Consider the following 22,187-nt stretch of genomic DNA (forward strand, 5'->3'; position numbering starts at 1 on the left):
AATTACAACAAACAATAAAACAAGTAAACAAATATAATAAATAGGGCTAGATGCTACATCAAGGTGCCACGGTATTTCCTTTGATCCTCCACAAATGCTCAAAAGGATCAGCTTGAAGTTGATCATGAACATTGCTGTCACGGATCTCTACGTGCATGACGAGAAAATCAGCAAAATCTCCAGGCAACTCATGATCAACCTCCGCAAGAGGGCCTTCACACTCATAGGGACCAACATGTGACCTAGCATGATTTTTGCGGTCATCCTCGATGATCATGTTGTGCATGATCACACAAGTCTGCATCACCTCCCACATTTGGTTGTGAGACCAACTTAGAGCAGGGTACCGGACAATGGCAAATTGTGCTTGAAGCACACCAAATGTCCGCTCGACATCCTTCCTGCAAGCCTCCTGTCGCGTAGCAAAGTGGGAATTCTTCAGACCTGATGGATTCGAGATTGTTTTGACAAAAGTGGGCTATTTTGGATATATACCATCGGCTAGATAATAGCCTTTGGTATATTCGTGGCCATTGATCTCATAGTTGCATGGCGGAGCATGCCCTTCCACTAGTCTGCTGAACACCGGAGACTGCTGCAACACGTTGATGTCATTGTGTGATCCCTCCATGCCAAAGAAAGAATGCCAAATCCACAGGTCATAATCTTCCACAGCTTCAAGCACCACACTGCAATATCCATGACGCCCTTTGTATATACCTTGCCAAGCAAACGGGCAGTTCTTCCATGCCCAATGCATGCAATCGATGCTTCCAAGCATTCCAGGGAATCCTCTGGCAGCATTTTGTGCCATGATCCTTGCAGTTTCTTCCTCAGTTGGCCCTCTCAAATAGTATTTGCCAAACTTTGCCACCACAGCTCGGCAAAACTTGTACATGCACTCAATGGCAGTAGACTCACTCATGCGAAGGTAGTCGTCCTGTGTACCGGCAGGTGCTCCGTATGCAAGCATCCTCATGGCGGCGGTGCACTTCTGAATGGACGAGAACCCGACAACGCCTACAGCGTCGAGCTTGAGCTTGAAGTAGGGGTCGAACTCTTGAACGCCGTGGAGGATATTCATGAACAGCCCCTTGCTCATCCTGTACCGGCGCCGAAAATTGTCGGCATGTGTTGCATCATCGGCGAAGTAGTCGTTGTGCAGCATGGCATGCCCCTCCATCCTCTGCCGGGGCTTCGACTTCTTTCTTCCCGGCCTTGATCCTTGATACGCGTGAAACACACGTTCGTTGGGAACCCCAAGAGGAAGGTGTGATGCGTACAGCAGCAAGTTTTCCCTCAGTAAGAAATCAAGGTTATCGAACCACTAGGAGTCAAGGAACACGTGAAGGTTGTTGGCGGAGGAGTGTAGTGCGGCGCAACACCAGGGATTCCGGCGCCAACGTGGAACCTGCACAACACAATCAAAGTACTTTGTCCCAACGTAACAGTGAGGTTGTCAATCTCACCGGCTTGCTGTAAACAAAGGATTAAATGTATAGTGTGGAAGATGATGTTTGTTTGCGAAGAACAGTAAAGAACAAGTATTGCAGTAGATTGTATTCAGATGTAAAAGAATCGACCGGGGTCCACGGTTCACTAGTGGTGTTTCTCCAATAAGAAATAGCATGTTGGGTGAATAAATTACAGTTGGGCAATTGACAAATAAAGAGGGCATAACAATGCACATACATATCATGGTGACTACTATGAGATTTAATCATGGCATTACAAAGTACATAGACCGCTATCCAGCATGCATCTATGCCTAAAAAGTCCACCTTCGGGTTAGCATCCGCACCCCTTCCAGTATTAAGTTGCAAACAACTGACAATTGCATTAAGTATGGTGCGTAATGTAATCAACACAAATATCCTTAGACAAAGCATCGATGGTTTATCCCTAGTGGCAACAAAACATCCACAACCTTAGAACTTTTCGTCATCGTCCCGCATTCAATGGAGGCATGAACCCACTATCGAGCATAAATACTCCCTCTTGGAGTTACAAGTATCAACTTGGCCGAGCCTCTACTAGCAACGGAGAGCATGCAAGAACATAAACAACACATATATGATAGATTGATAATCAACTTGACATAGTACTCCATATTCATCGGATCCCAACAAACACAACATGTAGCATTACAAATAGATGATCTTGATCATGATAGGCAGCTCACAAGATCTAACATGATAGCACAATTAGGAGAAGACAACCATCTAGCTACTGCTATGGACCCATAGTCCAAGGATGAACTACTCACACATCAATCCGGAGGCGATCATGGTGATGAAGAGTCCTCCAGGAGATGATTCCCCTCTCCGGCAGGGTGCCGGAGGCGATCTCCTGAATCCCCCGAGATGGGATTGGCGGCGGCTGCGTCTCTGGAAGGTTTTCCGTATTGTGGCTCTCGGTACAGGTGTTTTCGCGACGAAGGCTTTAAGTAGGCGGAAGGGTAGGGTTGGAGGCGTCACGAGGGGCCCACACACTAGGGCGGCGCGGGCCCACCCTTGGCCGCGCGGCCCTGTGGTGTGATACGTCTCCAACGTATCGATAATTTCTTATGTTCCATGCTACTTTTATGATGATACTCACATGTTTTATACATACTTTATGTCATATTTATGCATTTTCCGGCACTAACCTATTAACAAGATGCCGAAGAGCCAGTTGTTGTTTTCTGTTATTTTTGGTTTCAGAAATCCTAGTAAGGAAATATTCTCGGAATTGGACGAAATCAACGCCCAGGGTCTTATTTTTCCACGAAGCTTCCAGAAGACCGGAGGAGATACGAAGTGGGGCCACGAGGCGGCGACACAGCAGGGCCGCGCGGCCAGGGCTGGGGCCGCGCCGCCCTGGCGTGTGGGCCCCTCGCGACGCCTCCTGACCTACCCTTCCGCCTACATATAGCCTTCGTCGAGAATACCCCAGTACCGAGAGCCACGATACGGAAAACCTTCCAGAGACGCCACCGCCGCCAATCCCATCTCGGGGGATTCATGAGATCGCCTCCGGCACCCTGCCGGAGAGGGGAATCATCTCCCGGAGGACTCTTCATCGCCATGATCACCTCCGGAGTGATGGGAGTAGTTCACCCATGGACTATGGGTCCATAGCAGTAGGTAGATGGTTGTCTTCTCCTCATTGTGCTATCATTGTCGGATCTTGTGAGCTGCCTAACATGATCAAGATCATCTATTTGTAATGCTACATGTTTCGTTTGTTGGGATCCGATGAATATGGAATACTATGTTATGTTGATTATCAATCTATCATATATGTGTTGTTTAAGATCTTGCATGCTCTCCGTTGCTAGTAGAGGCTCTGGCCAAGTTGTTACTTGTAACTCCAAGAGGGAGTATTTATGCTCGATAGTGGGTTCATGCCTCCATTAAATCTGGGACGAGTGATGAAAGTTCTAAGGTTGTGGATGTGTTGTTGCCACTAGGGATAAAACATCAATGCTTTGTCTAAGGATATTTGTGTTGATTACATTACGCACCATACTTAATACAATTGTCTTTTGTTTGCAACTTAATACTGGAAGGGGTGCGGATGCTAACCTGAAGGTGGACTTTTTAGGCATAGATGCATGCTGGATAGCGGTCTATGTACTTTGTCGTAATGCCCAATTAAATCTCACACTACTCATCATAATATGTATGTGCATTGTCATGCCATCTCTATTTGTCAATTGCCCAACTGTAATTTGTTCACCCAACATGCTATTTCTTATCGGAGAGACACCACTAGTGAACTGTGGACCCCGGTCCATTCTTTACATCGAATACAATCTACTGCAATACTTGTTCTTACTGTTCTCTGCAAACATCATCATCCACACTATACATCTAATCCTTTGTTACAGCAAGCCGGTGAGATTGACAACCTCACGGTCACGTTGGGGCAAAGTATTTTGGTTGTGTTGTGCAGATTCCACGTTGGCGCCGGAATCCCTGGTGTTGCGCCGCACTACACTCCGCCACCATCAACCTTTAATGTGCTTCTTGGCTCCTACTGGTTCGATAAACCTTGGTTTCTTACTGAGGGAAAACTTGCTGTTGTATGCATCACACCTTCCTCTTGGGGTTCCCAACGGACGCGTGTTGTATGCGTATCAAGCTCTTTTTCTGGCGCCGTTGCCGGGGAGATCAAGACACGCTGCAAGGGGAGTCTCCACTTCCAATCTCCTTACTTTGTTTTTTGTCTTGATTTATTTTTATTTAGTTCTTTGTTTGCTGCATTATATCAAAAATACAAAAAAAATTAGTTACTTGCTTTACTTTATTTACTATCTTTTTTGCGTTCTCCATATTAAAAACACAAAAAAATTAGTTACTTGCATTTACTTTATCTAGTTTGCTTTATTTACTACTGCTAAAATGGGTACTCCTGAAAATACTAAGTTGTGTGACTTCACAAACACAAATAATAATGATTTCTTATGCACACCTATTGCTCCACCTGCTACTACAGTAGAATTCTTTGAAATTAAACCTGTTTCTATCGAATCTTGTTATGAGAGAGCAATTTTCTCGTCGTTAGTTCCGATGATGTCGCTGCCCATCTTAATAATTTTGTTGAACTATGTGAAATGCAAAATTATAAGGATGTAGATGGTGACATTATAAAATTAAAATTGTTTCCTTTCTCCTTAAGAGGAAGAGCTAAAGATTGGTTGCTATCTTTGCCTAAGAATAGTATTGATTCATGGACTAAATGTAAGGATGCTTTCATTGGTAGATATTATCCTCCTGCTAAAATTATATCTTTGAGAAGTAGCATAACGAATTTTAAGCAATTGGATAATGAGCATGTTGCCCAACCATGGGAAAGAATGAAATCTTTGGTTAAAAATTGTCCAACCCATGGACTGACTACTTGGATGATCATCCAAACCTTTTATGCAGGACTGAATTTTTCTTCACGGAACTTATTGGATTCAGCTGCTGGAGGTACTTTTATGTCCATCACTCTAGGCACCGCAACAAAGGTTCTTGATAATATGATGATTAATTACTCTGAGTGGCACACGGAAAGAGCTCCACAAGGTAAGAAGGTAAATTCTGTTGAAGAAACCTCCTCCTTGAGTGATAAGATTGATGCTATTATGTCTATGCTTGTGAATGGTAGGACAAATGTTGATCCTAATAATGTCCCTTTAGCTTCATTGGTTGCCCAAGAAGAACATAATGATGTGAACTTCATTAAAAATAATAATTTCAACAACAATGCTTATCGGAACAATTCTAGTAGCAACTATAGGCCATATCCTTCTCATAATAATAACGGTTATGGTAATTGTTATGGTAATTCTTACAAAAATAATAGGAATGTACCCTCTGGTCTTGAAGCCATGCTTAAAGAATTTATTAGTACACAAACCGCTTTTAACAAATCTGTTGAAGAAAAACTTGGCAAAATTGATATTCTTGCTTCTAAAGTTGATAGTCTTGCTGCTGATGTTGATCTTTTGAAATCGAAAGTTATGCCTAATGAAAATAAATATATATTAAGTCATTTGCTACAGCAAACGCCATCCAAGTTATAATTAATGAGAATATTAGATTGATGGCTGAATTGCGTGCTAGGTGGGAAAAAGAAGAAAATGCAAAAGATAATGTAGCCAAAGTTTGGACTATTACCACCACCAGTAACGCTAATGCTTCACATGTTGCTACACCTCCTACTACCAGTGGTAAAATAATTGGTGTTGGCAATGTTTCTACTCCTAATTCAAAGCTTGCAAAACTGCCTGAAACTGCTAAAACTGCTGAAACTGCTTGTGATAAAACTGCTGAAATTTTTCAAGATATTGGGAACAATGATCCCATTGATTTAGATCATAATGATTTAGATTTTGATGATTGTCACATCTCTGAAGTTATAAAGTTCTTACAAAAACTTGCTAAGAGTCCTAATGCTAGTGCTATAAATTTGGCCTTTACAAAACATATTACAAATGCTCTCATAAAAGCTAGAGAAGAGAAATTAAATCGTGAAACTTCTATTCCTAGGAAGTTGGAAGATGGTTGGGAGCCCATCATTAAGATGAAGGTCAATGATTTTGATTGTAATGCTTTATGTGATCTTGGTGCAAACTTTTTCCGTTATGCCTAGGAAAATCTATGATATGCTTGACTTGCCACCATTGAAAAATTGTTATTTGGATGTTAATCTTGCTGATAATTGATACGTCTCCGACGTATCGATAATTTCTTATGTTCCATGCCACATTATTGATGATATCTACATGTTTTATGCATACTTTATGTCATATTTATGCATTTTCCGGCACTAACCTATTAACGAGATGCCGAAAAGCCAATTGCTGTTTTCTGCTGTTTTTGGTTTCAGAAATCCTAGTAAGGAAATATTCTCGGACTTGGATGAAATCAACGCCCAGGGGCCTATTTTCACACGGAGCTTCCAGAAGACCGAAGATGATACGAAGTGGGGCCACGAGTTGGCGACACACTAGGGCGGCGCGGCCCAAGCCCTGGCCGCGCCGACCTACTGTGTGGGGCCCTCGTGTGGCCCCCTGACCTATCTCCTCCGCCTACTTATAGCCTTCGTCGCGAAACCCCCAGTACCGAGAGCCACGATACGGAAAACCTTCCAGAGACGCCGCCGCCGCCAATCCCATCTCGGGGGATTCGAGGAGATCGCCTCCGGCACCCTGCCGGAGAGGGGAATCATCTCCCGGAGGACTCTTCACCGCCATGGTCGCCTCCGGAGTGATGAGTGAGTAGTTCACCCCTGGACTATGGGTCCATAGCAGTAGCTAGATGGTCGTCTTCTCCTAATTGTGCTTCATTGTCGGATCTTGTGAGCTGCCTAACATGATCAAGATCATCTATCCGTAATGCTATATGTTGTGTTTGTTGGGATCCGATGGATAGAGAATACTATGCTATGTTGATTATCAATCTATTATCTATGTGTTGTTTATGATCTTGCATTCTCTCCGTTATTAGTAGAGGCTCTGGCCAAGTTTTTACTCTTAACTCCAAGAGGGAGTATTTATGCTCGATAGTGGGTTCATGCCTCCATTAAATCTGGGACAGTGATAGAAAGTTCTAAGGTTGTGGATGTGCTGTTGCCACTAGGGATAAAACATCGATGCTATGTCCGAGGATGTAGTTATTGATTACATTACGCACCATACTTAATGCAATTGTCTGTTGTTTTCAACTTAATACTGGAAGGGGTTCGGATGATAACCTGAAGGTGGACTTTTTAGGCATAGATGCATGCTGGATAGCGGTCTATGTACTTTGTCATAATGCCCAATTAAATCTCACAATACTCATCATTTCATGTATGTGCCTTGTCATGCCCTCTCTATTTGTCAATTGCCCAACTGTAATTTGTTCACCCAACATGCTATTTATCTTATGGGAGAGACACCTCTAGTGAACTGTGGACCCCGGTCCATTCTTAACATCGAATACAATCTACTGAAATACTTGTTCTACTGTTTTCTGCAAACAATCATCATCCACACTATACATCTAATCCTTTGTTACAGCAAGCCGGTGAGATTGACAACCTCACTGTTTCGCTGGGGCAAAGTACTTTGGTTGTGTTGTGCAGGTTCCACGTTGGCGCCGGAATCCCTGGTGTTGCGCCGCACTACATCTCGCCGCCATCAACCTTCAACGTGCTTCTTGGCTCCTACTAGTTCGATAAACCTTGGTTTCTTACTGAGGGAAAACTTGCTGCTGTATGCATCACACCTTCCTCTTGGGGTTCCCAACGGTCGCGTGCTGTACGCGTATCAAGACTGTTTTCTGGCGCCGTTCCCGGGGAGATCAAGACACGCTGCAAGGGGAGTCTCCACATTCCAATCTCTTTACTTTGTTTTTGTCTTGCTTTACTTTTATTTACTATTTTGTTTGCTGCACTAAAACAAAATACAAAAAATTAGTTACTTGTTTTACTTTACTTAATTCCATGCATGTTTTTATTTCACTAGTTAGGCTTAATGGAAAACAACAAAAATATTAGAGATCTTTATAGTATTTATCTTGAGTTAGGACATGAGGTGTTTGAAGAGAAAATTAAAAAACCTATGGAACTTTATATGAGTGCTAATGGCAATGTTATTAGTGTGAATGCTTTGAACACTATTATTGCTAATGCTATGGAAGAATTTAAGCTTGGGGAAGCTGGTTTTGATGAGCATGATATTTTTAGTCCCCCAAGCAAGGTGGAGAAAATTTACTTTGATGATACTTTGCCTCCCATTTATGATGATAGTGGTATTTTGGTAACACCTACTACGGAGGATAAAGTTTATTATGATTACAATATTCCTCCTACATTTGATGATTATGGTGATGAGAATAATAATGATAGCTACTTTGTTGAATTTGCTCCCACTACAACTAATAAAATTGATTATGCTTATGTGGAGAGTAATAATTTTATGCATGAGACTCATGATAAGAATGCTTTATGTGATAGTTATATTGTTGAGTTTGCTCATGATGCTACTGAAAGTTATTATGAGAGAGGAAAATATGGTTGTAGAAATTTTCATGTTACTAAAACACCTCTCTATATGCCGAAATTTTTGAAGCTACACTTGTTTTATCTTCCTATGCTTGTCACTTTGCTCTTCATGAACTTGTTTATTTACAAGATTCCTTTGCATAGGAAGCATGTTAGGCTTAAATGTGTTTTGAATTTTCCTCTTGATGCTCTCTTTCGCTTCAAATACTATTTCTTGCGAGTGCATCATTAAAACTGCTGAGCCCATCTTAATGGCTATAAAGAAAGAACTTCTTGGGAGATAACCCATGTCTTTTGTTTTATTTTTGAGTCTTGGAAGTTGTTACTACTGTAGAAACCTCTCCTTATATTAGTTTTGTGCATTGTTGTGCCAAGTAAAGTCGTTGATAGTAAGGTTCATACTAGATTTGGATTACTGCGCAGAAACAGATTTCTTTGCTATCACGAATCTGGGCCTAATTCTCTGTAGGTAACTCAGAAAATTCTGCCAATTTACGTGAGTGATCCTCAGATATGTACATAACTTTCATTCAATTTGAGAATTTTCATTTGAGCAAGTCTGGTGCCTCTTAGAAATTCGTCTTTACGAACTGTTCTGTTTTGACAGATTCTGCCTTTTATTTCGCATTGCCTGTTTTGCTATGCTTGATGGATTTTTCGATTCCATTAACTTTCAGTAGCTTTGTGCAATGTCCAGAAGTGTTAAGAATGATTATGTCACCTCTGAACATGTAAATTTTAATTGTGCACTAACCCTCTAATGAGTTGTTTTGAGTTTGGTGTGGAGGAAGTTTTCAAGGATCAAGAGAGGAGGATGATACAATATGATCAAGGAGAGTGAAAGCTCTAAGCTTGGGGATGCCCGGTGGTTCACCCCTGCATATTTCAAGAAGACTCAAGCGTCTAAGCTTGGGGATGCCCAAGGCATCCCCTTCTTCATCGACAACATTATCGGGTTCCTCTCGGTGAAACTATATTTTTATTCCATCACATCTTATGCACTTTGCTTGGAGCGTCGGTTTGTTTTTGTTTTTGTTTTGTTTGAATAAAATGGATCCTAGCATTCATTGTATGGGAGAGAGACACGCTCCGCTGTTGCATATGGACAAATATGTCCTTAGGCTTTACTCATAGTGTTCATGGCGAAGGTTGAATCTTCTTCGTTAAATTGTTATATGGTTGGAAACGGGAAATGCTACATGTAGTAATTTGAAAAATGTCTTGGATAATGTGATACTTGGTAATTGTTGTGCTCATGTTTAAGCTCTTGCATCATATACTTTGCACCTATTAATGAAGAAATACATAGAGCTTGCTAAAATTTGGTTTGCATAATTGGTCTCTCTAAGGTCTAGATAATTTCTAGTATTGAGTTTGAACAACAAGGAAGACGAGTGTAGAGTCTTATAATGTTTACAATATGTCTTTTATGTGAGTTTTGCTGCACCGGTTCATCCTTGTGTTTGTTTCAAATAGCCTTGCTAGCCTAAACCTTGTATCGAGAGGGAATACTTCTCATGCATCCAAAATCCTTGAGCCAACCACTATGCCATTTGTGTCCACCATACCTACCTACTACATGGTATTTGTCCGCCATTCCAAAGTAAATTGCTTGAGTGCTACCTTTAAAATTTCTATCCTCTACCTTTGCAATATATAGCTCATAGGACAAATAGCCTAAAAACTATTGTGGTATTGAATATGTACTTATGCACTTTATCTCTTATTAAGTTGCTTGTTGAGCGATAACCATGTTCCTGGGGACGCCATCAACTACTCTTTGTTGAATATCATGTGAGTTGCTATGCATGTCCGTCTTGTCTGAAGTAAGGGAGATTTACCGCTAGAATGGTTAGAGCATGCATAATGTTAGAGAAGAACATTGGGCCGCTAACTAAAGCCATGATCCATGGTGGAAGTTTCAATTTTGGACAAATATCCTCAATCTCATATGAGAAAATTAATAATTGTTGAATGCTTATGCATAAAAGAGGAGTCCATTATCTGTTGTCTATGTTGTCCCGGTATGGATGTCTAAGTTGAGAATAATCAATAGCAAGAAATCCGATGCGAGCTTTCTCCTTAGACCTTTGTACAGGCGGCATAGAGGTACCCCTTTGTGACACTTGGTTAAAACATATGTATTGCAATGATAATCCAGGTAATCCGAGCTAATTAGGACAAGGTTCGGGCACTATTAGTATACTATGCATGAGACTTGCAACTTGTAGGATATAATTTACATAACACATATGCTTTATTACTACCGTTGACAAAATTGTTTCTTGTTTTCAAAATCAAAGCTCTAGCACAAATATAGCAATCAATGCTTCCCTCTGCGAAGGGCCCTTCTTTTACTTTTATTGTTGAGTCAGTTCACCTATCTCTCTCCACCTCAAGAAGCAAACACTTGTGTGAACTGTGCATTGATTCCTACATACTTGCATATTGCACTTGTTATATTACTTTACATTGACAATATCCATGAGATATACATGTTACAAGTTGAAAGCAACCGCTGAAACTTAATCTTCCTTTGTGTTGCTTCAATACCTTTACTTTGAATTATTGCTTTATGAGTTAACTCTTATGCAAGACTTATTGATGCTTGTCTTGAAGTACTATTCATGAAAAGTCTTTGCTCTATGATGCATTTGTTTACTCATGTCATTTACCATTGTTTTGATCGCTGCATTCATTACATATGCTTACAATAGTATGATCAAGGTTATGATGGCATGTCACTCCAAAAATTATCTTTGTTATCGTTTACCTGCTCGGGACGAGCAGAAACTAAGCTTGGGGATGCTGATACGTCTCCGACGTATCGATAATTTCTTATGTTCAGTGCCACATTATTGATGATATCTACATGTTTTATGCATACTTTATGTCATATTTATGCATTTTCCGGCACTAACCTATTAACGAGATGCCGAAAAGCCGATTCTGTTTTCTGCTGTTTTTGGTTTCGAAATCCTAGTAAGGAAATATTCTCGGAATTGGACGAAATCAACGCCCAGGGGCCTATTTTCACACGAAGCTTCCAGAAGACCGAAGATGATACGAAGTGGGGCCACGAGCTGGCGACACACTAGGGCGGCGCGGCCCAAGCCCTGGCCGCGCCGACCTACTGTGTGGGGCCCTCGTGTGGCCCCCTGACCTATCTCCTCCGCCTACTTATAGCCTTCGTCGCGAAACCCCCAGTACCGAGAGCCACGATACGGAAAACCTTCCAGAGACGCCGCCGCCGCCAATCCCATCTCGGGGGATTCAGGAGATCGCCTCCGGCACCCCTGCCGGAGAGGGGAATCATCTCCCGGAGGACTCTTCACCGCCATGGTCGCCTCCGGAGTGATGAGTGAGTAGTTCACCCCTGAACTATGGGTCCATAGCAGTAGCTAGATGGTCGTCTTCTCCTAATTGTGCTTCATTGTCGGATCTTGTGAGCTGCCTAACATGATCAAGATCATCTATCTGTAATGCTATATGTTATGTTTGTTGGGATCCGATGGATAGAGAATACTATGCTATGTTGATTATCAATCTATTATCTATGTGTTGTTTATGATCTTGCATGCTCTCCGTTATTAGTAGAGGCTCTGGCCAAGTTTTTACTCTTAACTCCAAGAGGGAGTATTTATGCTCGATAGTGGGTTCATGCCTCCATTAAATCTGGGACAGTGATAGAAAGTTCTATGGTTGTGGATGTGCTATTGCCACTAGGGATAAAACATCGATGCTATGTCCGAGGATGTAGTTATTGATTACATTACGCACCATACTTAATGCAATTGTCTGTTGTTTTCAACTTAATACTGGAAGGGGTTCGGATGATAACCTGAAGGTGGACATTTTAGGCATAGATGCATGCTGGATCGCGTTCTATGTACTTTGTCGTAATGCCCAATTAAATCTCGCAATACTCATCATATCATGTATGTGCATTGTCATGCCCTCTCTATTTTTCAATTGCCCAACTGTAATTTGTTCACCGAACATGCTATTTATCTTATGGGAGAGACACCTCTAGTGAACTGTGGACCCCGGTCCATTCTCAACATCGAATACAATCTACTGCAATACTTGTTCTACTGTTTTCACGCAAACAATCATCATCCACACTATACATCTAATCCTTTGTTACAGCAAGCCGGTGAGATTGACAACCTCACTGTTTCGTTGGGGCAAAGTACTTTGATTGTGTTGTGCAGGTTCCACGTTGGCGCCGGAATCCCTGGTATTGCGCCGCACTACATCTCGCCGCCATCAACCTTCAACGTGCTTCTTGGCTCCTACTGGTTCGATAAACCTTGGTTTTTTACTGAGGGAAATCTTGCCGATGTACGCATCACACCTTCCTCTTGGGGTTCTCAACGGTCGCGTGCTGTACGCGTATCAATAATTCTACAAAGAAACATTTGGGGAGGATTGATAATGTTCGCATTACGGTTAACAATAACCTTGTCCCCGTTGATTTTGTTGTCTTGGATATTGAATGCAATGCATCTTGTCCCATTATATTGGGAAGACCTTTTCTTCGAACTGTTGGTGCTATTATTGATATGAAGGAAGGTAATATTAAATATCAATTTCCTCTCAAGAAAGGTATGGAACACTTCCCTAGAAAGAGAATGAAGTTACCTTTTGATTCTATCATTAGAACAAATTATGATGTTGATGCTTCATCTCTTGATAATACTTGATACACACTTTTCGCGCCTAGGCTGAAAGGCGTTAAGAAAGCGCTTATGGGAGACAACCCATGATTTTACTTCTGCAATTTTATTTTATATTTGAGTCTTGGAAGTTGTTACTACTGTAGCAACCTCTCCTTATCTTTATTTTATTGCATTGTTGTGCCAAGTAAAGTCTTTGATAGTAAGGTTCATACTAGATTTGGATTACTGCGCAAAAACAGATTTCTTGCTGTCACCAATTTGAACAGTGTTCTCTGTAGGTAACTCAGAAAAATCTGCCAATTTATGTGAGTAATCCTCAGATATGTACGCAACTTTCATTCAATTTGAGCATTTTCATTTGAGCAAGTCTAGTGCCCCAGAAAAATTCGTCTTTATAGACTGTTCTGTTTTGACAGATTCTGCCTTTTATTTCGCATTGCCTATTTTGCTATGTTTGATGGATTTCTTTATTCCATTAACTTTCAGTAGCTTTGTGCAATGTCCAGAAGTGTTAAGAATGCTTATGTCACCTCTGAACATGTGAATTTTTGATTATGCACTAACCCTCTAATGAGTTTGTTTTGAGTTTGGTGTGGAGGAAGTTTTCAAGGATCAAGAGAGAAGGATAATACAATATGATCAAGGAGAGTGAAAGCTCTAAGCTTGGGGATGCCCCCGTGGTTCATCCCTGCATATTTCAAGAAGACTCAAGCATCTAAGCTTGGGGATGCCTTCATTGACAAATTATCAGGTCACCTCTAGTGAAATAATATTTTTATTCCGTCACATCTTATGTGCTTTACTTGGAGCGTCTGTATGTTCTTGTTTTTGTTTTGTTTGAATAAATTGGATCCTAGCATTCATTGTGTGGGAGCGAGACACGCTCCGCTGTTGCATATGAACACACATGTTCTTAGCTTTATTCTTAATGTTCATGGCGAAGGCTGAAACTGCTTCGTTAATTGTTATATGGTTGGAAACAGAAAATGCTACATGTGGTAATTGGTATAATGTCTTGAATAATTTGATACTTGGCAATTATTATGGCTCATGTTTAAGCTCTTGTATCATATACTTTGCACCTATTAGTGAAGAAGTACTGTAGAGCTTGTTGACATTTGGTTTGCATGATTGGTCTCTCTAAAGTCTAGATATTTTCTAGTAAGGGTTTGAGCAACAAGGAGGACAGTGTAGAGTCTTATAATGCTTGCAATGTGTTCTTATGTGAGTTTTGCTGTACCGGTTCATACTTGTGTTTGCTTCAAATAGCCTTGCTAGCCTAAGCCTTGTACTGAGAGGGAATACTTCTCGTGCATCCAAATCCTTGAGCCAAAAACTATGCCATTTGTGTCCACCATACCTACCTACTACATGGTATTTTCTGCCATTACAAAGTAAATTGCTTGAGTGCTACCTTTAAAATTCCATTCTTTGTCTTTGCAATATATAGCTCATGGGAAAAATAGCTTAAAAACTATTGTGGTATTGAATATGTACTTATGTATCTTATTTCTTAATAAGTTGCTTGTTGAGCGATAACCATATTCCTGGGGACGCCATCAACTATTTCACCTTTGTTGAATATCATGTGAGTTGCTATGCATGTTCGTCTTGTCTGAAGTAAGGTGATTTATCATGAGTTGAATGGTTTGAGCATGCATATTGTTAGAGAAGAACATTGGGCCGCTAACTAAAGCCATGATCCATGGTGGAAGTTTCAGTTTGGACAACAATCCTCAAACTCTTATGAGAATATTATCTGTTGTTGAATGCTTATGCATTAAAGAGGAGTCCATTATCTGTTATCTATGTTGTCCCGGTATGGATGTCTAAGTTGAGAATAATCAAAAGCGAGAAATCCAATGCGAGCTTTCTCCTTAGACCTTTGTACAGGCGGCATAGAGGTACCCCTTTGTGATACTTGGTTAAAACATATGTTATGCAATGATAATCTATGAAAATCCAAGCTAATTAGGACAAGGTGCGGGCACTATTGGTATACTATGCATGAGGCTTGCAACTTATAGGATATCTTATACATAACACATATGCTTTATTACTACCGTTGACAAAATTGTTTCTTGTTTTCAAAATAAAAGCTCTAGCACAAATATAGCAATCCATGCTTCCCTCTGCGAAGGGCCATTCTTTTACTTTTATGTTGAGTCAGTTTACCCACTTCTTTCTATCTTAGAATAAAACATTTGTGTTAACTGTGCATTGATTCATACATGCTTGCATATTTGCATTCATCATATTGCTTTGCATTGACAATTATCCATGAGATATACATGTTACAAGTTGAAAGCAACCGCTGAAATTTATATCTTCCTTTGTGTTGCTTCAATGCCTTTACTTTGAATTTATTGCTTTATGAGTTAACTCTTATGCAAGACTTATTGATGCTTGTCTTGAAAGTACTATTCATGAAAAGTCTTTGCTATATGATTCAGTTGTTTAATCATTGTCTTTACCATTGCTTTGGATCGCTGCATTCATTACATGTGCTTACAATAGTATTGATCAAGATTATGATAGCATGTCACTTCAGAAATTATCTTTGTTATCGTTTACCTACTCGGGGACGAGTAGGAACTAAGCTTGGGGATGCTGATACGTCTCCAACGTATCGATAATTTCTTATGTTCCATGCTACTTTTATGATGATACTCACATGTTTTATACATACTTTATGTCATATTTATGCATTTTCCGGCACTAACCTATTAACAAGATGCCGAAGAGCCAGTTGCTAGTTTTTGCTGTTTTTGGTTTCAGAAATCCTAGTAAGGAAATATTATCGGAATTGGACGAAATCAACGCCCAGGGTCTTATTTTTCCACGAAGCTTCCAGAAGATCGGAGGAGATACGAAGTGGGGCCACGAGGCGGCGACACAGCAGGGCCGCGCGGCCAGGGCTGGGGCCGCGCCGCCCTGGCGTGTGGGCCCCTCGTGACGCCTCCTGACCTACCCTTCCGCCTACATATAGCCTTCATCGAGAATACCCCAGTACCGAGAGCCACGATACAGAAAACCTTCCAGAGACGCCGCCGCCGCCAATCCCATCTCGGGGGATTCAGGAGATCGCCTTCGGCACCCTGCCGGAGAGGGGAATCATCTCCCGGAGGACTCTTCATCGCCATGATCACCTCCGGAGTGATGAGTGAGTAGTTCACCCCTGGACTATGGGTCCATAGCAGTAGCTAGATGGTTGTCTTCTCCTCATTGTGCTATCATTGTCGGATCTTGTGAGCTGCCTAACATGATCAAGATCATCTATTTGTAATGCTACATGTTGCGTTTGTTGGGATCCGATGAATATGGAATACTATGTTATGTTGATTATCAATCTATCATATATGTGTTGTTTAAGATCTTGCATGCTCTACGTTGCTAGTAGAGGCTCTGGCCAAGTCGTTACTTGTAACTCCAAGAGGGAGTATTTATGCTCGATAGTGGGTTCATGCCTCCATTAAATCTGGGATAGTGACATAAAGTTCTAAGGTTGTGGATGTGCTGTTTCCACTAGGGATAAAACATCAATGCTTTGTCTAAGGATATTTGTGTTGATTACATTACGCACCATACTTAATGCAATTGTCTGTTGTTTGCAACTTAATACTGGAAGGGGTGCGGATGCTAACCCGAAGGTGGACTTTTTAGGCATAGATGCATGCTGGATAGCGGTCTATGTACTTTGTCGTAATGCCCAACTAAATCTCACACTACTCATCATAATATGTATGTGCATTGTCATGCCATCTCTATTTGTCAATTGCCCAACTGTAATTTGTTCACCCAACATGCTATTTCTTATCGGAGAGACACCACTAGTGAACTGTGGACCCCGGTCCATTCTTTACATCGAATACAATCTACTGCAATACTTGTTCTTACTGTTCTCTGCAAACATCACCATCCACACTATACATCTAATCCTTTGTTACAGCAAGCCGGTGAGATTGACAACCTCACTGTCACGTTGGGGCAAAGTATTTTGGTTGTGTTGTGCAGGTTCCACGTTGGCGCCGGAATCCCTGGTGTTGCGCCGCACTACACTCCGCCACCATCAACCTTCAACATGCTTCTTGGCTCCTACTGGTTCGATAAACCTTGGTTTCTTACTGAGGGAAAACTTGTTGATGTACGCATCACACCTTCCTCTTGGGGTTCCCAACGGACGCGTGTTTTACGCGTATCATGGTGTCGGCGCCTTGTCGCCCCACTTCGTAACTCCTTCGGTCTTCTGGAAGCTCCGTGGAAAAATAAGACCCTGGGCATTGATTTTGTCCAATTCCGAGAATATTTCCTTTGTAGGATTTCTAAAACCAAAAACAACAGAAAACATCAACTGGCTCTTCGGCATCTCGTCAATAGGTTAGTGCCGGAAAATGCATACAAATGACATAACGTGTGTATAAAACATGTGAGTATCATCATAAAAGTAGCATGGAACATAATAAATTATAGATACATTTGAGACGTATCAAGCATCCCCAAGCTTAGTTCCTACTCGCCCTCGAGTAGGTAAACGATAACAAAGATAATTTCTGAAGTGACATGCTATCATAATCTTGATCAATACTATTGTAAAGCATATGAGATGAATGCAGCGATTCGAAGCAATGGTAAAGACAATGAGTAAACAATCTGAATCATATAACAAAGACTTTTCATGAATAGTACTTTCAAGACAAGCATCAATAAGACTTGCATAAGAGTTAACTCATAAAGCAATAAATTCATAGTAGAAAGCTTTGAAGCAACACAAAGGAAGATGTAAGTTTCAGCAGTTGCTTTCAACTTTAACATGTATATCTCATGGATAATTGTCAACACGAAGTAATATGATGAATGCAAATAAGTAAGTATGTAGGAATCAATGCACACAGTTGACACAAGTGTTTGCTTCTAAGATAGAAAGAAGTAGGTAACTGACTCAACATAAAGTAAAAGAAAGGCCCTTCGCATAGGGAAGCATGGATTACTATTTTTGTGCTAGAGCTTTTATTTTGAAAACATAGAAACAATTTTGTCAACGGTAGTAATAAAGCATATGTGTTATGTATAAGGCGTCCTATAAGTTGCGAGCCTCATGCATAGATTACCAATAGTGCTCGCACCTTGTCCTAATTAGCTTGGATTTACATGGATTATCATTGCATAACATATGTTTCAACCAAGTGTCACAAAGGGGTACCTCTATGCCGCCTGTACAAAGGTCTAAGGAGAAGGTTCACATTGGATTTCTCGCTTTTGATTGTTCTTAGCTTAGACATCCATACCGGGACAACATAGAAAACAGATAATGGACTTCTCTTTAATGCATAATGATTCAACAACATATAATATTCTCATAAGAGATTGAGGATTGATGTCCAAACTGAAACTTCCGCCATGATTCATGGCTTTAGTTAGCGGCCCAATGTTCTTCTCTAACAATATGCATACTCAAACCATTGGATCATGATAAATCACCCTTACTTCAGATAAGACGAACATGCATAGCAACTCACATGATATTCAACAAAGGTAATAGTTGATGGCGTCCCCAGAAACATGGTTACCGCTCAACAAGCAACTTATAAGAAATAAGATACATAAGTTACATATTCAATACCACAATAGTTTTTAAGCTATTTTCCCATGAGCTATATATTGCAAAGACAAAGAATGGAATATTAAAGGTAGCAATCAAGTAATTTACTTTGGAATGGCAGAGAAATACCATGTAGTAGGTAGGTATGGTGGACACAAATGGCATAGTTTTTGGCTCAAGGATTTGGATGCACGAGAAGTATTCCCTCTCAATACAAGGCTTAGGCTAGCAAGGTTGTTTGAAGCAAACACAAGTATGAACCGATACAACAAAACTTACATAAGAACATATTGCAAGCATTATAAGACTCTACATTGTCTTCCTTGTTGTTCAAACACCTCACCAGAAAATATCTAGACTCTAGAGAGACCAATCATGCAAACCAAATTTTAACAAGCTCTATATAGTTCTTCATTAATAGGTGCAAAGTACATGATGCAAGAGCTTAAACATGATCTATATGAGCACAACAATTGCCAAGTATCAAATTATTCAAGACATTATACCATTTACCACATGAAGCATTTTCCGTTTCCAACCATAATCATGATGAACGAAGCAGTTTCATCCTTCGCCATGAACATTAAAAGTAATGCTAAGAACACATGTGTTCATATGCAACAGCAGAGCGTGTCTCTCTCCCACACAAAGAATGCTAGGATCCGATTTTATTCAAACAAAAACAAAAATAAAAACGAACAGACGCTCCAAGTAAAACACATAAGATGTGACGGAATAAAAATATAGTTTCACTAGAGGTGACCTGATAAGTTGTTGATGAAGAAGGGATGTCTTGGGCATCCCCAAGCTTAGATGCTTGAGTCTTCTTAAAATATGCAGGGATGAACCACGGGGGCATCCCCAAGCTTAGACTTTTCACTCTTCTTGATCATATTGTATCATCCTCCTCTCTTGACCCTTGAAAACTTCCTCCACACCAAACTCAAAACAAACTCATTAGAGGGTTAGTGCATAATCAAAAATTCGCATATTCAGAGGTGACATAATCATTCTTAACACTTCTGGACATTGCACAAAGCTACTGAAAGTTAATGGAACAAATAAATCCATCAAACATAGCAAAACAGGCAATGCGAAATAAAAGGCAGAATCTGTCAAAACAGAACAGTCCGTAAAGACGAATTTTTCTGGGGCACTTAACTTCCTCAGATGAAAAAGATCAAATTGAATGAAAGTTGCGTACATATCTGAGGATCACGCACGTAAATTGGCAGATTTTTCTAAATTAACTACAGAAGGGGCTGCTCAATTTCGTGACAGTAAGAAATCTGTTTCTGCGCAGTAATCCAAATCTAGTATCAACCCTACTATCAAAGACTTTACTTGGCACAACAATGAGATAAAATAAAGATAAGGAGAGGTTGCTACAGTAGTAAAAACTTCCAAGACTCAAATATAAAACAAAAGTGCAGAAGTAAAATAATGGGTTGTCTCCCATAAGCGCTTTTCTTTAACGCCTTTCAGCTAGGCGCAGAAAGTGTGAATCAAGTGTTATCAAGAGATGAAGCATTAACATTCTTACCAGGGGCGTTGCGCTTACCCTTCTTACTCTTATTCCTACTCTTTGGTTTAGGGAATACATGACCACATCCGGGCGTAGAGGTAAAATTTAGAGTGCCTTTCCCCACATCTATGATTGCTCTCACGAGTTTCAGCAGGGACCTTCCAAGTGTGATTTGTCCTGTCCCTACACATTCAACAACGAGATAATCAGTGGATACCGTTCTTCCAAGAAAGGTTGTGAACACACCTTCAGCTATACCCTTAGGAATTATAACAGAGTTATCGGTGAGAGTTATTCCTTCTCCTCCTTCAGTAAGTTCCCAAAGTGTCAAAGATTCATAAATTTTTTTAGGCATAAGGCAAAACTCAGACATAATATCACAACGGGCATGAAAAATTTCACCACAAATAGCAACTTTAATAGTAGGCACCCACATTGAAGGTTCAAAACTTACTGGAACATAATCATAATATTCGTGAATCTGGTTGTACCCTTCTTTTAAACAAGATATATTTGTCTCGAGGGTGTTTAATCTATTATGAATGCTAGCAAGAGATGAATAAAAATTATTAGCGGAGTGATGTCTACTCACACTTCTTTTCCTGTAGACAGTGTTGGGCCTCCAAGAGCAGAGGTTTGTAGAACAGCAACAAGTTTCCCTTAAGTGAATCACCCAAGGTTTATCGAACTCAGGGAGGAAGAGGTCAAAGATATCCCTCTCAAGCAACCCTGCAATTACGATAAAAGAAGTCTCTTGTGTCCCCAACACACCTAATACACTTGTCAGATGTATAGGTGCACTAGTTCGGCGAAGAGATAGTGAAATACAAGTAATATGGATGGATATGAGTGGTAATAGCAATCTAAAATAAATATGGCAGCGAGTAAACATGCAACAGAACAGTAAATAAACGGAGATTCGATGCTTAGAAACAAGGCCTAGGGATCCTACTTTCACTAGTGGACACTCTCAACATTGATCACATAACTGAAACTGCTGTACACTCTCTTGTTGGATGACAAACACCATTAATTGTGTAGGGCTACAAGAGCACCTCAATGCCGGAGTTAACAAGCTCCACAACATTCGATGTTCATATTTAAGTAACCTTAGAGTGCATGATAGACCAACGCAATTATACCGAGTACTAACATAGCATGCACACCATCACCGACAGACTATGAAAGGGGGAATAGATCACATCAATACTATCATAGTAATAGTTAACTCCATAATCTACAAGAGATTACAATCATAACCTATGCCAAGTACTACATGATGCACACACTATCAACATTACATCATGGAGGAGGAATAGACTACTTTAATAACATCACTAGAGTAGCACATAGATGATATTCAACTAGATCACAAAGAGAGAGATGAACCACATAGCTACGGTAGAGCCCTTAGCCTCGGGGGAGAACTACTCCCTCCTCATCATGGGAGACAGCGATGGCGATGAAGATGGCGGTGGTGTCGATGGAGATGACTCCGGGGGCAATTCCCCGTCCTGGCGGCGTGCCGGAACAGAGACTTGTGTCCCCCAAATCTTGGCTTCGCGATGGCGGCGGCTCTGGAACTTTTCTCGTATCGTGGCTTATTCGTATCGAAGATTTAGGTCAAGGAGGCTTAAATAGGCGAAGAGTCGGAGTCGGAGGGGGTCTGGTGGCTCCACACAACAGGGGGGCACCCCCCCTTGGCCGCGCCGCCACCACATGTGGGGCCACCAGGGCTCCCCTCTGGTCCCTCTTCGGTGCTCTGGAAGCTTCCTTGAAATATAAGATGTTGGGCGTTGATTTCGTCCAATTCCGAGAATATTTCCTTACTAGGATTTCTGAAACCAAAAACAGCCGAAAA

Source organism: Lolium rigidum, chromosome 2 (assembly GCF_022539505.1).
Source record: "Lolium rigidum isolate FL_2022 chromosome 2, APGP_CSIRO_Lrig_0.1, whole genome shotgun sequence".
Lineage (NCBI taxonomy): Eukaryota > Viridiplantae > Streptophyta > Magnoliopsida > Poales > Poaceae > Lolium > Lolium rigidum.